Source organism: Penaeus monodon, unplaced genomic scaffold (genome assembly GCF_015228065.2).
Source record: "Penaeus monodon isolate SGIC_2016 unplaced genomic scaffold, NSTDA_Pmon_1 PmonScaffold_11629, whole genome shotgun sequence".
NCBI lineage: Eukaryota > Metazoa > Arthropoda > Malacostraca > Decapoda > Penaeidae > Penaeus > Penaeus monodon.
Window position 1 is genome coordinate 1 of NW_023640413.1, and position 10,805 is coordinate 10,805.

Genomic DNA, 10,805 nt, shown 5'->3' on the forward strand with positions numbered 1-10,805 from the left:
AAAAAAAAAACAACAACACACACACACACACACCACGCACACGCACAGCACACCACACACACACACACACACACACACACACACACACACACACACACACACACACGCATGCACACACACAAACTTGTTTCAAATGATATGTTTTTTAACAGTTACATTTGAAACTTTACAAACGGTATCATTAGGAAAGGATTGCAAACGAATTCTTGTTTGTTACCCTGTCACTCTCTTTTTTACTTCGCCTTAAAAACCGAAAAGCAAATTAATGACGGCCTAATTGCTGAGTTAACGTCTTCCGAAAAAAGACCGCGAGCTATAGGAACGGCTAGCGAAGAGGGAAATGTCCCGAATTATGTCGGGCAGAATCTGAAAAGAGAGAGAAAAAATGCCCAAAAACTTAATAAACTTCTTAACAAGTCTATGCATAATATTAGAAAAAAGTGGCTGCATCATCACTGGAATTACCAAGCAATTAAAGGGATGTACATTTGGTATACAAGTAACAAAAATAAACTTGTTGACATTGAGGCTTATTTGAAGCTATCACTTGCTAGCTACTAGGCATTCCAAGGCAAGTATTCTTACAGCAGCTCAAAAGCAAATGCATTTATTCAAACAAATGACCAAGAAAAGCAGCAGAAATAAGCAAGAGCACTAGACTACAGTGATCACAGATATGCCAAGTCTTTGGTTAAGCAACCCACCCAGCAACTTGGTGGGCAAAGTGAGATTCTTCCTTTCCATCTCCCCAATCCCTTGCTTCTTGTTGTCATGAGAGGCTTGGGATATGAAGACCGAGGCCCGGGGATCACCCCTGCCTTGAACCTCAGCCCTTGCCTTAATAAATTTTGTATGATCTTTTCTTCTTCCCCTTTCCTTTTCCTTCTCATCTTCATCCCTTCTGTCCACTTATCCTAATCATAAACTTATTTTTACCCTTTTCACTACAATACTTTATCATAATGCTAAACTTTGGGACTTTGCCCATAAGCCCCACCCTGTCCCTGTATTTTGAATATGCCACTAATGCCAGAAAATTTTAAATAAATAATAAGTCACTACACTTGTCACCCTTTTCTTTTTGTTATCACATACTTTTTTCAACATCATACTGCCTTAATAAAATGTGGTTTTGATCTACTCATGATTATCTGGCCTGCATACTGTATATTTTTAAGGTGAAATATAGCCCCTAGGGTAAATTAAGTCAGCCTTGTAATGGACTCCTTGTGACTAAATGTTTCTGAGGCCATTTGTCTGTGAACATTAATAAAAAAAGAGCATGTATTCTATACACAATTATATATTGTTTCTGTAATACTTCCCTATACTAAAATTAGCCAGAGTATTAATTTATTTATTTCCTGAAAATGTTCTACTCCATCAACATCTAAGGTCATTAGCAGCATTCAACTAGAGTAATTTCAGACTTGATAGCATCCATTCTCATCTCAACAATTACAGTACTTGTTTCATATATGTTATTTCTTCATGAAGAGTTATTCTGTTTCAAACACAATTTTTTTTCTTTCTTTTATTGCAAACTAAATGTTTTGGAAATTAATTAGGAGCTGCATTTTACTTATTCTTATTTTATATTTTTGAAGAAAAACAATGTTGCATGCTTTAAACTTTTTATTGGTAGAAAAAATAGCTGATGAATGCTGTTCATTTTTGTTTACATAGAACTTTCAGATTTGGAGGGGAAAAAAAAACGAACATACATCAACATGTCTGAAATCTTGTCAACTAACATTAAAACAACTGAAGCTCACAACCTAACATAGTAGATTAATAAACCATTGACAATGGATATACCAGAAATGAACAAGCAAAAATTAAATGCTTTAGAAAAACAGAACAAGCTGAGGCAATAGATTTACCTGAATAGAAAATGTTTGTCACAAGGAAATTAAATTTTTCATATGAAATAGGTTATATTCCTCTTAAATTTGTTGTTCATTTTGGCACTTGGATTTGATAAATTTCAGTATAAAAGGCACTTTTATGATCTCAATTTGTAACAACTAATTAGACTATTTGTTGGTGTATCACGAGATTCACTGTAAACAAATTATAATTATCAGAAAAGTTACAATTATAAAATGTACATAATCAAATATCTCTCACAGGAAAATAAAAAAATATTATAATATGTTACTACAGAGTCCCAAGTCCCATCTGTAAACTGCAGTGCTTCCAAAATGATACTTTCAATTGACTTTATTTATAATTTTACTTATAAGAATATATTTATTCACTGCAGTTCTGTGTGTTCAGATCTATCATTTTATTTAACTTTGCCTAACCCATTAATACTCTTTTTTAATTTCCAATTTATATTTCTACCACAAGCTTGCAGGCTCACCAAAGGAATCCCATCCACTTTTAAACCTTGCTTAATATATATATATAATGAATCTGGCTGATGCAAGCTACTATTCCCACCACTGAAGATGTATTTCATTGCTATATAATCCATCTTGAGCTTTAAGCTAGATAACCTACTTATAGTATGGCACTCAAAAAAAAAAATCTATAAGTACACATTATTACTCCCCATTGTAAACTTCGTATCGTAGCTCAGTTAAATGGTCGTTGATTTCTTCTACAACGTGTCCCAGCTCGGCTCTAATTTCCTTTTCTTTCATCTTTTCCAATTCGCTTTCACTGCACTCTGTAACCATCTGTCGTGCAAGCTGCAGGTGAGCGGTCTGTAAAAGGGGGAAAGCTGATGAAGACAATACAACCTAATTTTCAAAGCATTATGATCTAGTTTCCCTTCTTCATTTACTATGATCAACTTCAGAATAATTACATCTGAAGATCATATATACAGATTTGGATGTTCTTTCCCAAACATATTACACTGATATATCTAAGCCATTAGGTTTATCCATTAAAAAAAAAACAATTAAATAACTACACTATTTGTGAAATCCCAAATTTGATACTTCCATTGATGAAATGTTAGTCTCTAAATACACTGACTTACCAACTCTAACTTCTTTTTTTCACATTCTTGAATTGCTAGAATTGTATCTGCAACAGCAGCATTACCGCTAGCTCTAAGGTTCTTCTCAATAGCTATGATATCCACTGATATTCTCTTGAATTCTTGTGTGACATCATGAACCAGCTGCCGAAAAGTGGGGAAAGTCGTAGTTTGGACTTGTACTCAAATATATCTTGTGCCCCCTGCAAAAGTGATATGTATTAGTACTTTCATATCAGAGTGATCAACTTTCAAGATTTTGATAAACCTGTAATTTTGTCTTCATCAATCACTTTCCATAATGAATAAAATGTTTATTGTACAAGCACAAGTGAAAGTAATAAAATTTCATATCAAATATTTATTCCTTAGATGGGAATCACAGTGTATCTTCATCATTAAGGCAATACAAAAATATCCAAAGTTGAAATCAGACTTGATTTGAACTTCACTTGGACAAAAACATCCATCTCCTTCTTCATTATCCAGAATCCAAAGAACCAAGCTATACACAATTAAAGTTTTCTAAAGGACTCCAATATTTACCTACTACCTGTGGATAACTTGTCAGAATATTAAAAAGCCCTCAAGTCATTAAAATCACACTAGCATTCTGATAAAATTGATGGCTAATATTTCAAATATTAGTAAAGTATATATTAATTATTATATCTTACTATAGAGTCTGTTCCAATAGTCCATCCATATTTTCACAAAAATAATAACATGTAAACAAAAGTATAAATACATGCACATACACATAGTATAAATCATTAACAAAGTACTTTGACTTAAAAAGACATACATATATGAGAGTTCATCTGTCCTCTCAGTACCGACTTACTCTTCAAAGAGTCTGTAAGTATGAACACGCTGCTCCTGTAGCAAGTTAAACTTGCAGATTTCGGAGGCAACTGTGTTCTCCCGCATTACTGATTGATCTGTAGAGAAATAATGCCTAAGTAAAGTTTGTAGTAGATCATGATTGTTAAATGAATAATAAAGTGAACACACTATTGAGATTTATTGGGAAATCCATACTTGAGCTCTGATCTTATACCCTAGCTGTAAAAGACACTGATGATTTTGTAAATTATTTGCATAAAAAAGAAAGTAGGAAATAAATATATATATATTAACTATGGCTAAAACACCTGTGCATCCTCCACTGGCCTGTGTGTAATTTTTTGGTAAGATAAAGCTTGCAGACATCTCTAGCAATTTATCATCAAATGAGCCCAAGATCTTTATTTTCATAGTCTTTCACATATCTTTCTTGCAGTGATCACTTGACACTGTACCATTATCAGATTGGAAATATCTTGTAGGCATTCTATCACAGATCATATTAGATTGAAAAGGATCTTGATAGAACACAGCCAATGCAAATGGGAGAGAATGAGGTTAATGTTTAAGACACTTACTGTGGCTTTCAAAACCTCTTGCATGTAATTATACTGACTGTATTCTACCTAAATCTACTAGAAACCTGCTATGATATGTGGCAGAGGGCTAACAATCTTGAGTCCAAAATAATGGTAGTATAGTGTAGAGTGCTTGCCGCTGCTTCATGATGTATATACTGTGACTGTCAGTTGGCCTTTCCAAGTGTCAAAAGGTGCCAAGATCGCAGCAAACTATACAAATAAAACAACAAAGGATAGAACAAGAAAACACATGAATATGCCTATATTCCTGTTTTCTTGTTCTTTGCTTCACTGATTTATTTCCAATTTGTTCAACATGAATCCTATGCTATTTAAGGCCATTGACAGACAGGTTTGTCATCTTATTAACAAACACAATAAAAAATCATTTTGAAAGATAAATGCAGATTAATTAGGTTGATCTAACTATTCAGAATAGGACCACGCTGAAACAAAGAAAAAATGCAATATATTTTATTACATATAAAAGGATAATCTGCAAAAAGGAAAAGAGGTATGCCCATACTAGCTTATCAAAATCTGCAAATTTATGCATGTGATGCCATGGTCAACAAACCTCCTCCAGACACCCCCTGGCATGGTTCTTGGTGACTTCTCGTGAAATAAGGCAGCAGTCCAAGCTATACCTTGCCAGAATGTATGTGACAGTGATAGATGGCCTTTGAGTGCATGCAAAGCATTAATTTTTAGTCCTATTCTTGAAAACTACTTTGCATAGGGTGAGCAGAAACCCTCTATTTAAAGAAAAACATACAAACTTCCTGGTTATGTTATCCCATGATCAACTGGAAATCTATGGCAGCAGGAATGAATATACTTATTTCCTATCTCTTTCTATGTTTATGTGTCTATACGACTTATTTATTCATTTTTTTTCCCAATTCAAATGAAATATAGTTTAGCAACATTAAGCAAAATAATGCACTACATACTGAAAACAAAAAGAAATGGATAGTCATCCCTTCCTAAATCATAATTTTTAACATTATGGGGGATTTTCAAGAGAAGGAAAACGAATTACACAAATGCATCTTAGAGGAAAAAGTTGCATTTAATTCCGAGTTATTCGTAGAGTCGCCAAAATTACCGGTACAATTAATTTTCTTGTTTAGCATGCTTTGTTTCATTTAAATTTCATCCTTGTCATGTTTCGGGGGAATTAAATCAACACATGTATGTGGTTGTACATATATTATGTACAACCACATACATGTGTTGATTTAATTCCCCCGAAACATGACAAGGATGAAATTTAAATGAAACAAAGCATGCTAAACAAGAAAATTAATTGTACCGGTAATTTTGGCGACTCTACGAATAACTCGGAATTAAATGCAACTTTTTCCTCTAAGATGCATTTGTGTAATTCGTTTTCCTTCTCTTGAAAATCCCCCATAATGTTAAAAATTATGATTTAGGAGGGATGACTATCCATTTCTTTTGTTTTCAGTATGTAGTGCATTATTTTGCTTAATGTTGCTAAACTATATTTCATTTGAATTGGGCAAAAAAATGAATAAATAAGTCGTATAGACACATAAACATAGAAAGAGATAGGAAATAAGTATATTCATTCCTGCTGCCATAGATTTCCAGTTGATCATGGGATAACATAACCAGGAAGTTTGTATGTTTTTCTTTAAATAGAGGGTTTCTGCTCACCCTATGCAAAGTAGTTTTCAAGAATAGGACTAAAAATTAATGCTTTGCATGCACTCAAAGGCCATCTATCACTGTCACATACATTCTGGCAAGGTATAGCTTGGACTGCTGCCTTATTTCACGAGAAGTCACCAAGAACCATGCCAGGGGGTGTCTGGAGGAGGTTTGTTGACCATGGCATCACATGCATAAATTTGCAGATTTTGAAAAGCTAGTATGGGCATACCTCTTTTCCTTTTTGCAGATTATCCTTTTATATGTAATAAAATATATTGCATTTTTTCTTTGTTTCAGCGTGGTCCTATTCTGAATAGTTAGATCAACCTAATTAATCTGCATTTATCTTTCAAAATGATTTTTTATTGTGTTTGTTAATAAGATGACAACCTGTCTGTCAATGGCCTTAAATAGCATAGGATTCATGTTGAACAAATTGGAAATAAATCAGTGAAGCAAAGAACAAGAAAACAGGAATATAGGCATATTCATGTGTTTTCTTGTTCTATCCTTTGTTGTTTTATTTGTATAGTTTGCTGCGATCTTGGCACCTTTTGACACTCTTGGAAAGGCCAACTGACAGTCACAGTATATACATCATGAAGCAGCGGCAAGCACTCTACACTATACTACCATTATTTTGGACTCAAGATTGTTAGCCCTCTGCCACATATCATAGCAGGTTTCTAGTAGATTTAGGTAGAATACAGTCAGTATAATTACATGCAAGAGGTTTTGAAAGCCACAGTAAGTGTCTTAAACATTAACCTCATTCTCTCCCATTTGCATTGGCTGTGTTCTATCAAGATCCTTTTCAATCTTAATATGATCTGTGATAGAATGCCTACAAGATATTTCCAATCTGATAATGGTACAGTGTCAAGTGATCACTGCAAGAAAGATATGTGAAAGACTATGAAAATAAAGATCTTGGGCTCATTTGATGATAAATTGCTAGAGATGTCTGCAAGCTTTATCTTACCAAAAAATTACACACAGGCCTGTGGAGGATGCACAGGTGTTTTAGCCATATTTAATATATATATATTTATTTCCTACTTCTTTTTTATGCAAATAATTTACAAAATCATCAGTGTCTTTTACAGCTAGGTATAAGATCAGAGCTCAAGTATGGATTTCCCAATAATCTCAATAGTGTGTTCACTTTATTATTCATTTAACAATCATGATCTACTACAAACTTTACTTAGGCATTATTTCTCTACAGATCAATCAGTAATGCGGGAGAACACAGTTGCCTCCGAAATTTGCAAGTTTAACTTGCTACAGGAGCAGCGTGTTCATACTTACAGACTCTTTGAAGAGTAAGTCGGTGCTGAGAGGACAGATGAACTCTCATATATGTATGTCTTTTTAAGTCAAAGTACTTTGTTAATGATTTATACTATGTGTATGTGCATGTATTTATACTTTTGTTTACATGTTATTATTTTTGTGAAAATATGGATGGACTATTGGAACAGACTCTATAGTAAGATATAATAATTAATATATACTTTACTAATATTTGAAATATTAGCCATCAATTTTATCAGAATGCTAGTGTGATTTTAATGACTTGAGGGCTTTTTAATATTCTGACAGTTATCCACAGGTATAGGTAAATATTGGAGTCCTTTAGAAACTTTAATTGTGTATAGCTTGGTTCTTTGGATTCTGGATAATGAAGAAGGAGATGGATGTTTTTTGTCCAAGTGAAGTTCAAATCAAGTCTGATTTCAACTCTGGATATTTTTGTATTGCCTCAATGATGAAGATACACTGTGATTCCCATCTAAGGAATAAATATTTGATATGAAATTTTATTACTTTCACTTGTGTTTGTACAATAAACATTTTATTCATTATGGAAAGTGATTGATGAAGACAAAATTACAGGTTTATCAAAATCTTGAAAGTTGATCACTCTGATATGAAAGTACTATACATATCACTTTTGCAGGGGGCACAAGATATATTTGAGTACAAGTCCAAACTACGACTTTCCACTTTTCGGCAGCTGGTTCATGATGTCACACAAGAATTCAAGAGAATATCAGTGGATATCATAGCTATTGAGAAGAACCTTAGAGCTAGCGGTAATGCTGCTGTTGCAGATACAATTCTAGCAGTTCAAGAATGTGAAAAAAAGAAGTTAGAGTTGGTAAGTCAGTGTATTTAGAGACTAACATTTCATCAATGGAAGTATCAAATTTGGGATTTCACAAATAGTGTAGTTATTTAATTGTTTTTTTTTTAATGGATAAACCTAATGGCTTAGATATATCAGTGTAATATGTTTGGGAAAGAACATCCAAATCTGTATATATGATCTTCAGATGTAATTATTCTGAAGTTGATCATAGTAAATGAAGAAGGGAAACTAGATCATAATGCTTTGAAAATTAGGTTGTATTGTCTTCATCAGCTTTCCCCCTTTTACAGACCGCTCACCTGCAGCTTGCACGACAGATGGTTACAGAGTGCAGTGAAAGCGAATTGGAAAAGATGAAAGAAAAGGAAATTAGAGCCGAGCTGGGACACGTTGTAGAAGAAATCAACGACCATTTAACTGAGCTACGATACGAAGTTTACAATGGGGAGTAATAATGTGTACTTATAGATTTTTTTTTTTTTGAGTGCCATACTATAAGTAGGTTATCTAGCTTAAAGCTCAAGATGGATTATATAGCAATGAAATACATCTTCAGTGGTGGGAATAGTAGCTTGCATCAGCCAGATTCATTATATATATATATTAAGCAAGGTTTAAAAGTGGATGGGATTCCTTTGGTGAGCCTGCAAGCTTGTGGTAGAAATATAAATTGGAAATTAAAAAAGATATTATGGGTTAAGTAAAGTTTAAATAAAATGATAGATCTGAACACACAGAACTGCAGTGAATAAATATATTCTTATAAGTAAAATTATAAATAAAGTCAATTGAAAGTATCATTTTGGAAGCACTGCAGTTTACAGATGGGTTGGACTCTGTAGTAACATATTATAATATTTTTTTATTTTCCTGTGAGAGATATTTGATTATGTACATTTTATAATTGTAACTTTTCTTGATAATTATAATTTGTTTACAGTGAATCTCGTGATACACCAACAAATAGTCTAATTAGTTGTTACAAATTGAGATCATAAAAGTGCCTTTTATACTGAAATTTATCAAATCCAAGTGCCAAAATGAACAACAAATTTAAGAGGAATATAACCTATTTCATATGAAAAATTTAATTTCCTTGTGACAAACATTTTCCATTCAGGTAAATCTATTGCCTCAGCTTGTTCTGTTTTTCTAAAGCATTTAATTTTTGCTTGTTCATTTCTGGTATATCCATTGTCAATGGTTTATTAATCTACTATGTTAGGTTTGTGAGCTTCAGTTGTTTTAATGTTAGTTGACAAGATTTCAGACATGTTGATGTATGTTCGTTTTTTTTTTTTCCCCTCCAAATCTGAAAGTTCTATGTAAACAAAAATGAACAGCATTCATCAGCTATTTTTTCTACCAATAAAAAGTTTAAAGCATGCAACATTGTTTTTTCTTCAAAATATAAAATAAGAATAAGTAAAATGCAGCTCCTAATTAATTTCCAAAACATTTAGTTTGCAATAAAAGAAAGAAAAAAAATTGTGTTTGAAACAGAATAACTCTTCATGAAGAAATAACATATATGAAACAAGTACTGTATTGTTGAGATGAGAATGGATGCTATCAAGTCTGAAATTACTCTAGTTAAATGCTGCTAATGACCTTAGATGTTGATGAGTAGAACATTTTCAGGAAATAAATAAATTAATACTCTGGCTAATTTTAGTATAGGGAAGTATTACAGAAACAATATATAATTTGTGTATAGAATACATGCTCTTTTTTTATTAATGTTCACAGACAAATGGCCTCAGAAACATTTAGTCACCAAGGAGTCCATTACAAGGCTGACTTAATTTACCCTAGGGGCTATATTTCACCTTAAAATATACAGTATGCAGGCCAGATAATCATGAATAGATCAAAACCACATTTTATTAAGGCAGTATGATGATGTTGAAAAAAGTATGTGATAACAAAAAGAAAAGGGTGACAAGTGTAGTGACTTATTATTTATTTAAAATTTTCTGGCATTAGTGGCATATTCAAAATACAGGGACAGGGTGGGGCTTATGGGCAAAGTCCCAAAGTTTAGCATTATGATAAAGTATTGTAGTGAAAAGGGTAAAAATAAGTTTATGATTAGGATAAGTGGACAGAAGGGATGAAGATGAGAAGGAAAAGGAAAGGGGAAGAAGAAAAGATCATACAAAATTTATTAAGGCAAGGGCTGAGGTTCAAGGCAGGGGTGATCCCCGGGCCTCGGTCTTCATATCCCAAGCCTCTCATGACAACAAGAAGCAAGGGATTGGGGAGATGGAAAGGAAGAATCTCACTTTGCCCACTAAGTTGCTGGGTGGGTTGCTTAACCAAAGACTTGGCATATCTGTGATCACTGTAGTCTAGTGCTCTTGCTTATTTCTGCTGCTTTTCTTGGTCATTTGTTTGAATAAATGCATTTGCTTTTGAGCTGCTGTAAGAATACTTGCCTTGGAATGCCTAGTAGCTAGCAAGTGATAGCTTCAAATAAGCCTCAATGTCAACAAGTTTATTTTTGTTACTTGTATACCAAATGTACATCCCTTTAATTGCTTGGTAA

At 33.2% G+C, this 10,805-nt stretch overlaps 2 pseudogenes; one reads left to right on the top strand and one right to left on the bottom strand.

The window, feature by feature from the left end:
- Positions 1-2,451: 2,451 nt before the first annotated feature.
- On the bottom strand, positions 2,452-4,015 carry LOC119568928 (annotated as a pseudogene).
- Positions 4,016-7,233: 3,218 nt separating this feature from the next.
- Positions 7,234-8,939, top strand: LOC119568927 (annotated as a pseudogene).
- Positions 8,940-10,805: the final 1,866 nt, after the last annotated feature.